At 50.0% G+C, this 15,774-nt stretch overlaps 1 protein-coding gene and 1 long non-coding RNA gene across 2 annotated transcripts in view; both read left to right on the top strand.

Annotated features, from left to right (window-relative positions):
- Positions 1-15,774, top strand: part of PPFIA4 (PTPRF interacting protein alpha 4) — a 191,263-nt gene that overhangs the window by 23,699 nt on the left and 151,790 nt on the right.
- On the top strand, positions 1,365-5,293 carry LOC142046836 (uncharacterized). The gene is made up of 3 exons (XR_012655876.1): positions 1,365-1,692; positions 4,455-4,600; positions 4,937-5,293. It is a non-coding gene; the product is annotated as an uncharacterized LOC142046836 (long non-coding RNA).

The following is a 15,774-nucleotide window of genomic DNA, read 5'->3' as shown; positions in this document are numbered from 1 at the left end:
AAGCTAATGGCAGAGGAGGAGGTGCAGGGGCAGTAGTGGGCACATGGCCGGCTGTTCTGAATGCTCAGCACCCAGTGTGCACTGAGCTGTCATGAAAACCTGACGCTTGGGCTGTGTTATGGAGGTGCTGAGGGGCAGATTGCAGGGGAGGGGAGAGGCAGTGGGCACAGGGAATTGGGATTATGGGAGAGCGTGGAGTTGTGTTTGAGGATGATGGTTGCTGGACCGAGGCTCTGCACCTTGTAATTTATTGTCCATTTTTGTTCTGTCCTGTTCAATTGGGAATGTAACAGTTGCAGCTATGGGTCTAAGGGCAGTGGAGCTGGGATCGCTGTGGGGCCATGCAGAGCCAGTGCATCCTGCCAATGAATGGGAGTAGCTTGTGAGGGAGGGGGTCTCCACTGTCCACTTGCCAGAATGGTTGGGTAGCCGATTCCTTCCTTCGGTTCTCTGCCTGTGCAAGATTGTAGCTTATTATGACACAGGTGCTGAGGCAAGGGGAGTGAGGCACAGAAGCTAGAGAGCGATTGGGAGGAGGCATAATTATTTCTCTTGTCATGGCTTTAGTGTGTCATTGGCACAGATTACAGCAGCCCCCTTCGGTGCCGGCAACCCTCTCTTCCAATTTTACTGAATACATTAGCACATGCGTCTTGTTGTCTGTGTCTGACTAAGGCAGAGCAGGAACGGTCTATGTCAGAGCGAGTGGAAAAAGCAGGGACTGCCTCAGGCTCTGAGTTGGCAAGTTTCCCTGAACCGGGCTGGGAATTACTAGCTGCTCTTTAGACAGTCCCTGGCATGGCACTGGGAAGGTATGAGAGGCCGCCTTGTCTTGTAGGCAAATGGCAAATGTTTGCCAAGAAATCCTCAAACTAGACTTCAAAAAGAGAAGATTTCAGAGTGGTAGCCATGTTAGTCTGCATCAGCAAAAACAATAAGGAGTCCTTGTGGCACCTTTAGAGTCTAACAAATTTGGACATAAGCTTTCGTGGGCTAAACCCCACTTCATCAGATGCATGGAGTGAAAAATACAGGAAGCAGAATATATATTACAGCACATGAAAAGATGGGAGTTGCCTTACCAAGTAGGGGTCAGTATTAATGAGGCCAAGTCAGTCAAGGTGGAAGTGGCCTATTCTCAACACTTGACAAGAAGGGGTGAATATCAACAGAGGGAAAATTACTTTTTGTAGTGCCAGCGAGGCCAATTCAATCAAGGGGGACATCGCCTAGTCACTGGGCTTTGCTCTGGCACCTGAGTGACAGCTGGCTCAGCTCCTTGGCCAAAGTTAGCCGACATGGCGACAGAGACTTGAAAGTCTGTCAGTCGTCCATTGTTTCAGAGGAGCGAGGATGGCAGCAGCTCAGGTTCTGCAGGATCCTAGGGGTAACTTTGTTAGCGTTTTTATTAACGATCTGTGAGTTAGCAGTTATACAGACCCTCAGGAATGAGCGTCGCATCAGAGCCAAGCGTGGGATGATTTCCACACACATCACGTCTGAATGAATTCCAGGTCTGTCCTCATCTCTTTGAAGCAGGTGTCTCAGGCTCTATCTGCGCTATGGCTTGAGGGCCCCATGGCTCCAGCCTTCACCGTGGCCCTGCTTGCAGTGGCAGTGCAAGTCTTCAGGAACACAAGCAGGGTCCCCTCTCCCCCAGCATGGGTGGCAGAAGTCACCCCAGAAGCCAGTGTAAGTACTCGAGGGGGCAAGGTTAACAACTTGGGTACTGGTCTGGGCCTGCTGCAGGCTTCTCTTCCTGCCACACACACTACCTCTGCTGGGGCTGTTCAGGATGGTGGGCCTCGGGATGAACACCCTGTTGAGATGAATGGGGCCATTATCTCACTGCGCACAAGACCAGGCTGGCTGCTGCGGTCACCTTTTTTTTTTTTTTTTTTTTTTTTTTTTTTAGCTTTTCTTCAGGCTGCAAACACTTCAATTAAAATTGAGAGTGTGATCACGTGACTCTAAGAGCTGGAGCTCCAGGCATGGCCTGTAGTGTCTATGCCTTAATCCAGCCTCACACACGTACACTGTGGTTCATTCCTCTACTGTACTTGAAGGCTGGGGGAGCCTGGGCTGCTGAAGCTGAGTGAATAACTTTTTGTCTGCATTTGCACAGCCCTATGCTCAGCTCGATGGCATTGCTCGGAGTGTCTGTAACATGATAATTTTTAAATGCTGCATCCGATCGAGTCCAACATTTCCAGGAACACTCTAGGCCTCAAAGGGCAGAACCATATGGATTTTGGTTACAAATGGAAAAGTGGAAAGGGAAAAATGGGGGACCCAAAGAGCCCCTTTTCTTTGGTCAGCAGAGCCAAGTGTCTAGGCTCTGTCATTGTCTGTAGATCAAAGAACCAGCTGATGGTACCATCAACACCTCCCAGGAGATCACCCTCTGTGCTGTCATCCCAATAGAATTATCTCCTAGATAGGAATGGGAAGACAATGGGGTCCTGCTATAGGGAATGGGGAGCACACAATCCCTGGTGGGGGGAGATTTGGGGACTGTAGTATGGGGGAGGTAAGAAGGGGAAGCATATAGAGCCCCAAGCGTGGAAGGGCAAGAGGACCCAAAGTCCCTGTCAGGGGGACCTTGGTGTGGGGGAACAGGGGAGCACCCAGAGCCCCAGTCATGGAGAAGGAGAATGAAGGGCCTACCAAGCCACTGGCATGTAGTGGAGGGGGAACTGAGGGTTATGGAGCCCAGTATGGGGGAGGGGTTGCTGGGTGCCCCTGAAATTGAGTAGGCTGGGAGGGTGGCATTCAGGAAGCTCGTAGGATGGAATGGAGGAATGCAAGGAGCCCCGGGTGAGTGCAGTGAGCTTGGTCTGCCCAGGCTATGACGTGTGCACCCCCGCACCCTGAGACTAACATCTGTTTGCAGAGTATGTCATGACCAATGTGCTGCCTCAGGGTGGCTCTCGTGTAAGTTCACATGAAGGGAACGGATCTCAAGGTTAATTTCCAGCGCATGCACTGCATCAATCTGCAACAAGCTGCCGAGGAATGGGTGGTCTGCCTGAGCTTTGGGCTCTCCCAGGTGAGCTCTGGGTGGGCACTGACAGGTGTGTGTCGGGACCGGCTTCATGCCAGCTACTCATCGAATCCTGTGCTTTAACCCTGTTTCTCTGCTGCGCGAAGGAACTATCACGTCCCTTGCGTAGCCTTTGCATCATTTGGACATCCGTTGCTCCGATGAGTGTCTCAAATAAATGGCATGAGAGAGGGACAGCTTGTGCCCTGCTCGTATGTAATGCTCTCTGGGCAGTCCCATTGCTGGAAGCAGACCGAAGACCCGTGATCTCGACGCAGCATGGGCTGTGGTCTAGGTGCAGACTGGCTTGAGGGATTCCTGGCCCTTCTCCTCTTGTCGCATTGAAAGCGGAGCATGCTGTGTCGAGCCCATCTGCCCTCCTGCCACCTCTGCAGCGCTCTGCTCCTTTTCCATGTCATTAGCCAACCCTGCGTAAGAGCTGCTGCCCCGGTGAAAAGTAGCCAGGGCCAGGAATCACTCCTGTCTTTTGGAATTTGTCCTGGTGGCAGGTCTTAGATTGGAGAGCAGTGGGGCAGCAGGGTGCCCATTGCAATAACCCCCAGCTTTCTAAAGATTAGAAACGCTCTGCTTTCTCCTGCGTGGAGCGGGAATAGTAACATGCCTGTGGCCATCAGAACACCCCGTGTCGTCTGCATATTGCAGTTATTTAAAGAGCAGAGAATCTCTCCTGTGCCCCTAGAAGGGAAAGCGGATGTCAAGTGTCAAGAGAAATCAAAGGACTTGGATCTCTCCCTAAGCAAAGCAGGACTTAGCTTTGCAGCACAGGCCTGAGGGCTTTTTACTTCCGATAAGGCACCTTCTGAGCATCCAAAAGCCTGCGCCACGCAGCCGAGCGAGCAGGGCAGGATTCCTACCGCAGCCTGCCTCTATCCCAAGGCCTGCTCTGGAGAGGTGGGGTTTGCTGACACACAAGGCTAGCGCTCCGCTGGCAGGTCTCCCCTCTGACTGGGATGAGTCGGCTGTTCCCAGTTAGTTTTTCCTCCCACCCCCTGCAAGGTGGATAAATCTGATGGTGAGGTGCTCAGATCCTAAGTGGGAGGAGGGGCATAGAGAATAGACAGAGAAGCGTCCTCGCCGTCACCCCCATGAGGTGATGCAATGCCATGTGGATCATGGTGAGCTTTAATATGACTAGCGTCTGTATAATAAAGGGCAGAAATGCCGTGGGTGTGAGGCAGTGGCTCGCGATGCTGCTACATGGTCTTTATTAGCTCCACATCATCTGTCAGTACAACGCTCCGGGAGCGCATTTCAATTTCCTGACTTTTGTGCACTTAAACTCTGTAACCACAGCAACGGCGATAGTTTCATTTACCCCCATCCAGTTCTTTATAGTATCATGTGTTCTGTTTGCTCTGACTTTCCCGTTCCTGATCTTTGCATGTGGCAGAGCATGTCGAGGCTGTGCCAATCCCCAGTCCAGCAGGGGTATGGATGAAAATTTGACTTTGAAAGGACGGGAAGAGTCCAAAGCTGTGAGTGACATTTGGGCTGCAGTGTGTGGGACTGGACAATGGAGGATCTGGGGCTGCAAGGGTGAGCTGGCTGGTGCATGCTGAGATGAAAACAGCACAAGGGTGGGGCATTCACACCCCGCTTTCCAGAGCATGTCGCTTGTGGAGAAGGGGTTGCATCAAGCAAAGGGTGACCAGATAGCAAATGTGAAAAAACGGGACAGGGGGTGGGGGATAATAGGCACCTTTATAAGAAAAAGTCCCCAAAAATGGGACTGTCCCTTTAAAAACAGGACATCTGGTCACCCTAATCAAGAGGGTGGGAGGCTGGGGCCTTTCCAGCTCCCGCTAGCAGTGCACATGTGTGACCTGAGGGGGCTAGTATGCACTTAAAATGTGGATTTTTTTTTTTTCACAGCCCAGAGCACTATATGCCGACCTCGTCCCCGGTGTCGACCACAGCTGGGCTTCCAGAAAAATACTTCTGTCCACCTAGCTGCTACTGTTGGGGGAGGCGGTGTTCCTAGGGTGATGGAAAAACCCCTTTGGTTGCTGAGGATGCGTCTATGCTGTGTGATTGTGCCAGTCCAGCTATGGCAGCGTAGCTGCGATGCTGTAATGCGTGTGTGTGTGTGTGTGCTTTTTGTTTGGTTTTGTGTAAATTTGCATCCCTGAAATCCAGGCTGCCTACAATTTCAGGATAAACTAATCTCTGAAACTGTGAAATGTCAAAGCGGTTTCCATGAGAAATGTTTTAAAAAAACAGAATAATTTAAAAAAATGGCTTTCCCCCCCACACTTGTTTGTTAAATTATAAAACATTAGGAAACCTCTCCAGTCACAGGATTGTTATTTCGCTGATCAAACCCAACTCTGCTGGCTTCCTCTGTAGGGACATGTGTCCAAAATTTGAATTTGTCATCTGCTTAAAGTCTTGCTGTGTCCATACAGAATCATCACATTGTATCTCTTGCCACTACTGCTGTGTCCTGAAACTAGAGCAGGTTGAAAAAAAGTATCCACAGGAAAATGGGGGGGGGGGGGGGGGGGGGGATATTCCCTGACAGTCTTAACTCCATTTCCTCCATCTTCTGACCAGCTCCTCTGGCAGCAGCACAGTCATTAAAAATGACAGTCCTAAAACCAGACGCTACATCTGCTAAAGAGAGGGAAACAGGGGTGCTATAGTACCTGTTTTTCTTGAGTACTGAGTAATAGCCATTAGTGCTGTTACCGTAACAGCAGAGTGCTTCATACTCTGGATTTATCCTCACGTACCCCAGTGCAGTAGGGTATGCTATCGCCTTGTACACATTGGGAAACTGAGGCACAGAGACTAAGGGATTTCCCCAAGGTCATAATGGAAGTCTGTGGCAAGAGCAGGGTATTGAGCCCAGTCTCCAAGTCCTAGGCAAGTGCTTTAGCCACTGGCCCATGATTCTCTGTCTCTTCTTCCGGACACCTCCACCCACCCCAAACACACGCTCACACTTCCTATTCTCTAGCCAATTAGCCCCTCTTCTCCGTCCATCTAGCCATCACACTTTGCATAGGATTATCGCCAGGAGGTGTATTGTCCGGGGGGGGTGGGGGGTTTGGGGAACAGCACCACCTCCATCAAACTGATCCCTGGGAGGAAACCTTGTTGCCTTTGCCTCTACAGTAGGGACTGAGCCAGGTCCGGCAGGGGCTAGGCCGATGGGTTTGGTTCCCAGGTGGGCCTGGTTCAGCTGCTCACTAGGAATGACCCAACCTGCCCGGTTTTGAGGTGAGGAGCCTCCAGAAGCAGCCAGGCAGCTCACAGGGAAGGAGATAAGCATAAATGGGGAAGTGGAAGATCATTCCAGTTCTTTATTTAGTTCTCTTGCCCTGAGAAAGCAGCCTGGCGTGGGTTTGTTTTGCTAATGGTATAAAATAACTCAGAGCAGTCTGGGTACTTATAAAGGAACTGAGGTGTCTGTGATGGAGGGAAGAAGCTCACCTCATTTCCCTTCTCACTATCCCAATTTCCCATATTGGTGACTCCCTACTTCTGACTCGGTCAATACCCTTCTTAACTGAATGCAATAGCTAACCACTCTTCCAGCACCTTCTTCTCAAAGGCCAGGTCTTCCAGATGGCTCTCAGACCAGCGTCTTAAGCTGGCCTGGCATGACCTCTGTCCCATCAGTCAGTCTCTTTGCAGACCTAGCGTGTTAAAATGGAACAGAGTTGAGTGTAGCTTAGTAATGCTGTGATCTCTAGGAACATAGCCACAGTGGGGAGGGGCTGGCTGTGTAAATAACCAAGAGCTGTCACCCTGGGCCTGACCCAGCCTCTTCTGGACTTCTGTGGGAGCTATGCATGGGCAAGAAGGGCAGATCTTGACCCTGCCTCTACAGCCATGGAAGGCGGCAGCTGTCAGTGGAGCTAGTGTGATTCTGATCCAGAAGCCATGCTGGTAAATTGGTAGAAAATATGATTACAAGTTAGACACCTGGAAAATCATATGATAGTGTCTAACCAGCATGGCTTATGCAAAGGAAAATTTAAGCCTCACTAATCATTAAAATGGTTAGAATGTGTCTGTAAAATAATGGATAAAGGAGGCCTCTTTGAAGTCATTCTGTGTGGATTTTCAAAAAATCCCTTTGCAAAGTCTCTCACAAGAAGTTACTAAGGAAATGAACCAGTCTTGGAGCGAGATGCAAAATCCTTTGTCATGGATCAGAACTGGCTAAGAGAAACAACGAAGAGTAGGAATAAGTGGCAAATTTTCATGATGGTGAAAGGCTGACAGTGGATGACGAAGATCCACATGAATACCAAGGTGTTCCAGACCATTAGTAAATATATAAAAGGGGATGAGAAGTGAGGTGGCAAAATTTGCAGATGGCACAAAAGTATTTGGCTTAGGCAGAGTGACCTAACCAAGCTGGACGAACAGACAACATGATGATAAATAAAATGCAATGTTGACAAAAGCAAAGTAATCCACATTGGAGGGAATAATGCCAGCGATGCATGCACCTTGTAGGGTTTGGCATTAACGGTATCAGCCCAAGAATGGGAATCTGTGAAGACCTCTGCTCTGTGAGCAGCAGTGGTTTAAAAAAAAAAAAGCCGACAAAACATTAGGATGCATAGGGGCCAGGATAGGGATTAATATGGACAACATGATGTTACAGAAATTGATAGGGGGCCCTCGCTTGAAATACTTGTGCAGTTCTGGTCCTCTCCTCTCAAAATGTGAATGATAAAAATAGAAGGGATAATGGGGATGGCTAAGGGCATAGAAAAACTCTCTTCCAGGAAGAGAGACCGAAAAGATTAGGGCCGTTTAGCTTAGCGAGGGGATGGGTAAGAGGGGCCATGATAAAAGAATATGGCTAGAGAAGGGTGAGCAGGAGCACCTATTCTGCCCATCTCATAACACAGGAACGAGAGGACGTTCAATTAAATTATAAGGTGGCACATTCAAAGTCATTTTTTCCACACAATATGTATTAACCTGTGGAACTCGCTGCCACCCAATATTGCCGAGGCCAAGAGTTCAGCAGGCTTCTGAAAAGGACCGGACCTTTATACGGGGAAGGAGGCTATCCAGACTGAGAATAGTAAATGCTCCAAAGGCCCAAGAGCCAGGAAGGGGTATGAACCCTTGTGTTCAGGCCATGAGCTGACCTCTATCTCCTGAAGTTCAGGAGAAAACCTGCCACCAGGGAGTTATCCCGTAACTGCAGGGTGGCTCAGATCCATGTCTAACGGATGGTAGGTGGGCCAGGTCCTGGCTGCTCAGAGATGGGGGGGTGAATCATGGCTAGCTCAAGGGGATGCTGCAGGGAACCTTCTCCCCTCTCCCACCCTGTCATGGCAACACAGGTTGTAGGAAGGAGGAGGAGCCAACAGGAACATGGCTAGTGAGTTTGGAAGAAACCTTAGAGCAAAATGAAGGTGGTTTCCCTGCCCTCTTACCCAGCTCAGAGTAGAGCAAGAAGAGCGTGCAAGTCAGAGCCGAGAAGGGGCCCACGCGGAACAGTGGAGGGGCTCCGCTTTAGCCTTGCGTGAAGCCCTCCTATCTCCTCTGACCCTGTTCAAGGTCACTTCTGGAGCAGGGGTGCTCACCACCACAGCTCCGCTTCTGGCTGCTCTCTGTGCTGTTGCTGCTGTGTGGTGATTGTGGAGAGTAGGCAGAGGATAATACTATTAACTATCATGTCAGTGTTAGTAGCGTTAGCTGCCGGAGAGGTTGTATAAGATGAATCATATCACCTGTCAGTTTCACTCTCTGTACAGTGCTGATGGTTTGAAGACCGTTTGGGTGGTTGAAAAGGAAAATCTCTGAGTGCAGAAGATGAAACTGACATTTTTAGAGGACAATGCATCTATTAAACCTTGTTGCTGGTGTGTCTGTGAAATCCTCTTTGCCAGCTGCCATGATCGCCCTGAAGGAGCTGTGGAGAATTCTTTAAGGGGTAACAGAGTCAGAGTTTAAGGCCAGAAAGGATCTTGGAGAATGGAGCTGTTCATGGCAAAGCAGGAATCACCCTTTCCTTAAGCACTTCAGCTGTTCTTTAATTTGTATAAATATTGAGGTGAATTTCTAGTGTTGGTAACAAGTGCCATTTTATTTAACAGCTGGGATTGGGTGCACTGAGCTCAGGGCCACCCAGAGGTGTGGTGGGGGGCAAGTGCGGCAATTTGCCCCAGTCCCCGCGAGCCCTGGCCCAGTGGCGGTCTGGGTCTTTGGCAGCATTTCGGTGGCGGGGGGCCCTTCAGTGCTGCCAAAGACGCAGAGCGACTGAAGGACCTCTCGCTGTTGAAATGCCACCGAAGACCCGGACCGCCGCCGAGTGAGAACAAGCGCCGCAGCTCCTCCGCTTTGCCCCAGGCCCCCTGAATCTTCTGGGCAGCCCTGACTGAGCTTACCAAAGTTATGCAAGATAGCCCCCTCAAGCAGAGGGAGGGCCCCCAGACTGAGACTTAGCCAAGTTCTGGGACAAAATATGAACCAGTAGGGATGGAGGTCAGGTCACAGGGAGGGGAGAGGGGGATGCCAAGCAGAGAACCTGACAACACCCATTGCCCTAAGGAGGAGTCCAAGGGCATGGAAAGTGTCAGTGTGGCAACACTGGGTCCTGAGGCCGTGGCTATCTACAGATCAGGCACAAGCCCGGGCAGTGCCAACTGCCTCCTGTGCTCATCCTGCCCTGGTGAGACCACCTGTGTGGGTGCAATGGAGATTTGGTTTCTGTCCTCGATCTTTCTGCGGAGGATGGCCTCCGAGAGGGAGAGGTCAGTGGCTAGCCAGCACTAGCAGTGGTGTCATTTTGATCTTGGCTGGGGTGTACAATGGGCTTTCTGATGCCCTCGAGCCTGTTGTTTACTGTTTGTACTCCTGTAGGGCCAGGATGCCCAATGTGCTGGGTGCTGCAGACACTTCTACACAGGTTTTAGTGTCTGGTTTAAGCCAGGGCATGAAAAGTGGGTGTGGCATAAATGGAAGGGGGCGGGACCTTGAGGGTGACCATCACATCAACATGTGGGACAATGGATCAACTTTGGGGCATGTGGCAGGTTTTAGGTCCCAAGGAGGCTTTTATTAAATAGACCAACCAAGAATATTTGTAATGGTGGCGCTGGCCAACCTGCCTAGCCAGTAGTGTAACCCACAGCCACTTGGGTGCCACTCTATGCCCTCTAGTGCTAGCTGGCGCCATCTAGCAGTTGATGTGCCATCTTCAGCCTAGGCTGGCAGAGCTGGGTCTTCTAGTTGAGGCAGGAAAGGTGCATACTTTTAGCTCCCCAGGTTCAGTCCCTGGTGCTGATGACCCATCCAGGGGCCTGGCGTGACATCAGCAGAGACTAGCTGACCAGAGGCATTGCAGTAAAAACGGCCTTGAGGCCAGGATGGTGGCTTTGTACATGGACATTTTTGAGTTATTGGGCTTAGTATGTGGATGGGCTGTGATTTACAGGTCAGACTGGACGAGCTGGGGATAGCTTCTGGTCTGAAACTCTGATCTTGGTAGGGTGTTCTGTCCCGGGGGGCTGGCATGCCTGTACAAAGGGGACAGGGGCAGAAGTGGGGCACTGGTAGGGTGGGGAAAGGCACCGAAGGACCTTAAAGGTGAGGGCAAGAAGCTTGTTGGAAAGGGGGAGCAGCGAGGGCCATAATTGCAGGGCTGGTGGGCGCTCTTAGTTCCTGGAATCTCTGCTGTTTTCCAGGGGTTTTGAGGTGGATTATCGGGAAGAGCTGGAATTCGGCCTCTGCCATCAAACCGAGGAGGGGAATTCTCCTGTGGTTTGAGCAGAGCAGCATTCTCTGATCATTCAGCTCCACAGGTATCCTACTGTTCAAGTATCAAAAGGAAATGTGTCATTAATCAGCCACTAAGGACTGGATTCGGTTGTCACCTGCTGTAAATTGCCCTCTTGAAGCACAGGGGCAATGTAACCAGTTTCTTGCTGTTGAAAATGGATGAGATTTTTTTTTGTTTTTCTTAAATAGCAAAGTGGGGAAGCTTTTTCACCAGTAACAAACCTGCTTCCAGCAACACGGCTTCTAGCAGCCCTGCAGAACTAAAAATACCTTGCGAAGGGGCTAGAGCAGCGTGATGTCTGTTTCCCCTGATTACCAGCTGTTTCCTTGCATTCTAGCTCCTCTAACCAGTTATTATCCTGATTGCCCTTTTAAAGCCAGACATTATCCTTTACATAGTGCTACCATATATCATTTTAAGGGTCAATATAGGCAACAAAATGAAGCCTGTTAATTATGGGAGAAGTCAAATCCATCATATCTTCAGCACCTAGTGGAGTTTACTGATTTAGAGTCTGATGCTGCTCCCATTAAAGTCAACAGGAATCTTCCTGTTAACTTTGAAGAGTCAGATATCCTGGGGCAAACGGCTTTGAAGTTCTGGGGTGCAATCCAGACCAGTTCCATGTGGCCCTGCAACCTGAGATGTCTCACAATGCTTTGCTGTTGTAGCTCCCAAACTGGGCCACTCACAAACAGCCTGTCAGCATGCAGGTCACCCCCTGAGTGTCTGGGTGTAGCCACAGCCCTGGTCCAGCAGCTCTGACCTCAGCAGCCTGCCAGCCACACACCAGTCGTACTCTGCTATCCACCAGCCTTGGTTATTAATTGACGGGTGATCCCAACACCCTCCCAGTCCCAATTTTTTTGCAGCCATTTCCTGGACAGTTCATATGACATATGTCTGTTGCCCCTATCCACCGGTTTGCTACTTTAACTGGAGTTACCAACTCAGTTCTGTTTAAACAACACTGGATTAGTTCAGATTAAAAGTAAAGCAAGGTTATTTAACTACAAAGAGAGAGACTTTTAGGTATAAGGTGTTAAAGTCAGAAACAAAGATAAAAAGCTTTCTAGTAGCTAAAATGTAACAAGCTAGACTTGGTACAAGGTAAAATTCTAACCACATGTTCCCAGCAACATGGCTGACCAAGTTCTCAAGTCAGGGTCTCCCCCTGAAGTCAAAGGGCTGGTTCTTTTGTTGTCTTAGGTGAAAGAGAGAGATCACCTGGGGTGTTTTTGCCTCTCACTTTTATAGTCCGTCACCCATTGAAATGCACCCTAGATAAAGTTCATTCCAGCTGAGAGGATGGAGACCGAGTCTTGTAGTGAAAAGGTGCTATGTTGTTGGCTAAAATGCAGATGGATCAGTCCCTGTCCCGCTTCCTTGCCAAAGAACGACCACTTGACTGGTGATGGCCAATCAACTTTGACCCCTGGCTGGAGGCTCCAGCTTGTCCTTTGTCTTAGAGAAACCGGTTTACCCCCTTCCCCAGACTTGTCTGATAAACCCATTGTCGTCCGAATTTCAGCTTAGTTCATAACCCTGGATATGCATTTTGTACATACATGGCACAAGACTAATCAGTGCGGTGTTAGCTTTTAAATGATAGCTCACAAGTTGTGTTTTGCACAAAAATTATTACAGTAGTGTGTGTGGGGTGAATATGGGGTGCTTTCGGTCACAGCCATGTCTTTTCCTGCTGGCTACAGGGACCAGTGCAGTCATGGCACATAGTAAATAATATGGAGTTGCAGCTCCATGTGGCCCACTGAATGGGGCCCTGGGTTCTGCTCCCAATCTACTGCATGATTTTGTTTCCCCTCCCAACTTGGGAAAAATGTGTATAATGAGGGTGCTGAGAGACATTGAACCGAACTGCAAACCCTCTGTATGCTGGAAACCACTACAAACCAGGGGGTGCTGCTGCACCCCCCGTGCCCCTAGTTCCAGCATCTATGTGCCCAACCTTTGCCCATCTTGTCTGTTTAGACCAGCGGTCCCCAAACTTTTCAGGATTGCACTCCCCCTGCTCCCTGTCCACACCCCTCCTCCCTTCCACCCCCGAGCCAAGGCTGGGAGCGGGGTCCTGGCTCCGGGAGGGGGGGACACGGACAGGGGTAAGGTGGCTGAGGCTGGGGATGGATCTGGGGCCAGGAATGGAGCCACAGCCAGGCCACTGTCAGGGGCTGAGGCTGGGGCTCCATGCCATGGCTGGAGGTGGGGCTGGAGCAAAGCTGGGAGTGGGGCTGGGTGGCAGTCCCTCCTGCCGCCCCCCGTGGGGTCTGACCCTGCCATCCCACCCTGAACCTTCCTCCACAACCCCCTAGGGGTATGTGCCTCCAGTTTGGGGACCTCTGGTATAGACCATAAGCTCTTGAGGGCAGAAATGCTCTTACTGTGTGTTTGTACCACAGCTAGTACAGGGGGCCTGTCATGGTACAATCCCCACTCTGAACCTTAGCGTCCAAGATATGGGGTACCAGCACGAATTCCTCTAAGCTTAATCCCCAGCTTAGAACCTGTAGCGCTGCCACCAACCAGGAATTCCAGTGCCTGGTACACTCTGGTCCCCCCAAAACCTTGCCCACCCGGAACGAGATAGTGCGAGAGAAATGTCTGGCCATGATTGTGCAATCACCAAAAAAAAAATAATAATATTAAGTAAAAAAATTCTCTCCAGCACCTCACCCCTGGTAACTGTCCACACACCATCTGGTCCGCCTGACCCTGAAATTGATGCGGGCTTCTCCTCGCATGCAGCGAAATTCCAAGCAATCTTGATTAAACCTACGGATTTGATCACTTAGAACATCAGCTAAGCAGAAGCTGGCTCCAATTGGAGCAGAGCACCGCTGCTTAGTTAAAGGTTGAGACCTATCACCAGCGTTGGTTAAATAAAACAGTTATTCAAGGCTCTGTTCTTTGGAATATTTAAAAACTCTTTTGAGAAAGTGGGTTGTAACTGAGCTCACCAAGTCCATGTTGACTGATGACGGATGGAATATGGCCCCAAGGGAGAGGGCAGAATATGCTGCAGCGAGGAAAGGACGAGCATAGCCGCCATGAGGGGTGTTTAATTAACTGATTTTTAGGATTCAGAAGGCTCAGCGCAAGCAGGCTCCTCCAATAAAGGGAATGGTGTTACAATATCTACAGACTTTTAAAAATAATGACCTATTTCCCCCCAATCTTTTCATGAGGCTTTTCTCCTGGGAGCGGAGAAATGAAGCGCCGACGCAAGCGTGCTCGGGAGAAGGCGGGGAGGGGTGACTGGGGCGGACTCCCTCTCCACCCCCCTACTGTGCTGCAGCGCTTCCCGTCATCCCTGCCCACTCCCCGCTATGTGGAAGGACAGGGTGCCGAAGATACCGCGCCATGGTCGCTGCTTGAAGAAAATTGGCGCCCAAATCCAGAGCACTGCGACCCGTCGCCTTAAATGGTTGCAACCGGCCCTGATCCGTGCTAAGAGAAGAGTCCCTAAAAAAGCACGCAGCAGCAGCCGCCTTGAAAAATCCTCCCGCTTGGGTTCCCAGACCTCTGCAGAAAGCCTGTGAAAAATCCCCTGTTCAGAAATGAGATTTTGGCTGGGTGGGAACAGAGCCCAAGAGAGCCAAATTATTGCCTCACACACCATCCAGGCTCAACTGTGTGCCCTGGGCGCAATCGTGTTCTACAAACTTCATACAAAAAAATCTACCAAGAGCCACTCACCATCCCCAGCCTCAGGTCATAGCAGTCCCCGCCGTGTAGGTGGATGCCGAAGATTTTCAGCAGAGCCGCTAAGATCTGGACCGGCGTACATCACTGACTAGATTTCCCCACCTTGTCTGAAGCGCACTTCCTTAGCATATCGTCCACCGTGACTAGCGTGCGTGTCACTGGGTGGTTTACAGCCCATGGCCACAGAGTGAAATAACACCTGCAGCCCTCAAGAACAATACCGCAGCACACTAGCGTATGCTCTGGTGCGTCGCTGCGGAGCGAAATGCCTCCAGCCTGGGGGCTGGCGTGGTAATAAGCTGTCCATCAACTGGTGGCACATTGTCGAACTCTATGAGACTGCAGCTAGTATTTGTACTATGGTAGCACCTGGTAGGCTACAGCATGACAGGGCCCTGTCATACAACAGATAAGAAAAAGGCTAATAGGCACAGAATATTGAATATCCTCTTTGTGTAAAGGGTTACAAGTTCTAGTAGCCTGGCTGTCACCTGACAACAGGACAATCAGGAACAGGATACGTTCAAAGTTTGAGGACGGGAAGTTTGTGTGTGCGTTAGTTGGGTGTGGTTGTTGTTCACTCTGGGCCAGAGGACAGATGTGCACCAGTTTTCTCTCAATCTCACCTGATACAGGTTCTTATATGATCCAATAGTGAGTACTAAATAGATAAAGCGATTAGGCTTATGTTTGTTTTTCTTTATTGCAACTGTGCATTTGCTGAAAGTTTAATTGTGTACTTGGCCTGGAAGAGTCAAATTGTTATATTTTGCTGAACGGATTTTAATTTGTACTGAATACTAGCTGGAAGTTTCCGGCTATGTAAACCCTTACCTATTCCTTTAAATTTACAAAGTATAATTGTTTTAACTGTTATTCCTTCTTAATAAAAGCTTTTCTTTTTAAGAACTGATTTTTTTTTATTCTGGTGAGACCTCAGGGACGGGTTGGATTCACCAGGGAATTGTGGGGAGAAAGAGGAAGGAGAGGAGCTAATTTTCTCTTGGTCAGGATTACTGTCTCTCTCTTAGGAGGTCTGGGAGGGGAAAAGAGAAGGAGGGGGGAGGTAATTGTCCTCTCTGTTTTTGTGATTCAAGGATTGAATCACACAGTGATTCCAGGGGACACCATGGAGGGAAGCCTGCGAGGAGGCACGGGTGGGGGAAAGGGTTTAACTTTCTGTGTTGAGATCCAGTGCGGTCGGGGTGTCGTGGGCGTCCCCTGGGCAATG

Source organism: Chelonoidis abingdonii, chromosome 4, assembly GCF_003597395.2.
Source record: "Chelonoidis abingdonii isolate Lonesome George chromosome 4, CheloAbing_2.0, whole genome shotgun sequence".
NCBI lineage: Eukaryota > Metazoa > Chordata > Testudines > Testudinidae > Chelonoidis > Chelonoidis abingdonii.
The sequence above is the reverse complement of the archived record's forward strand: the minus strand, read 5'-3'. Positions and strand labels throughout refer to the sequence as shown.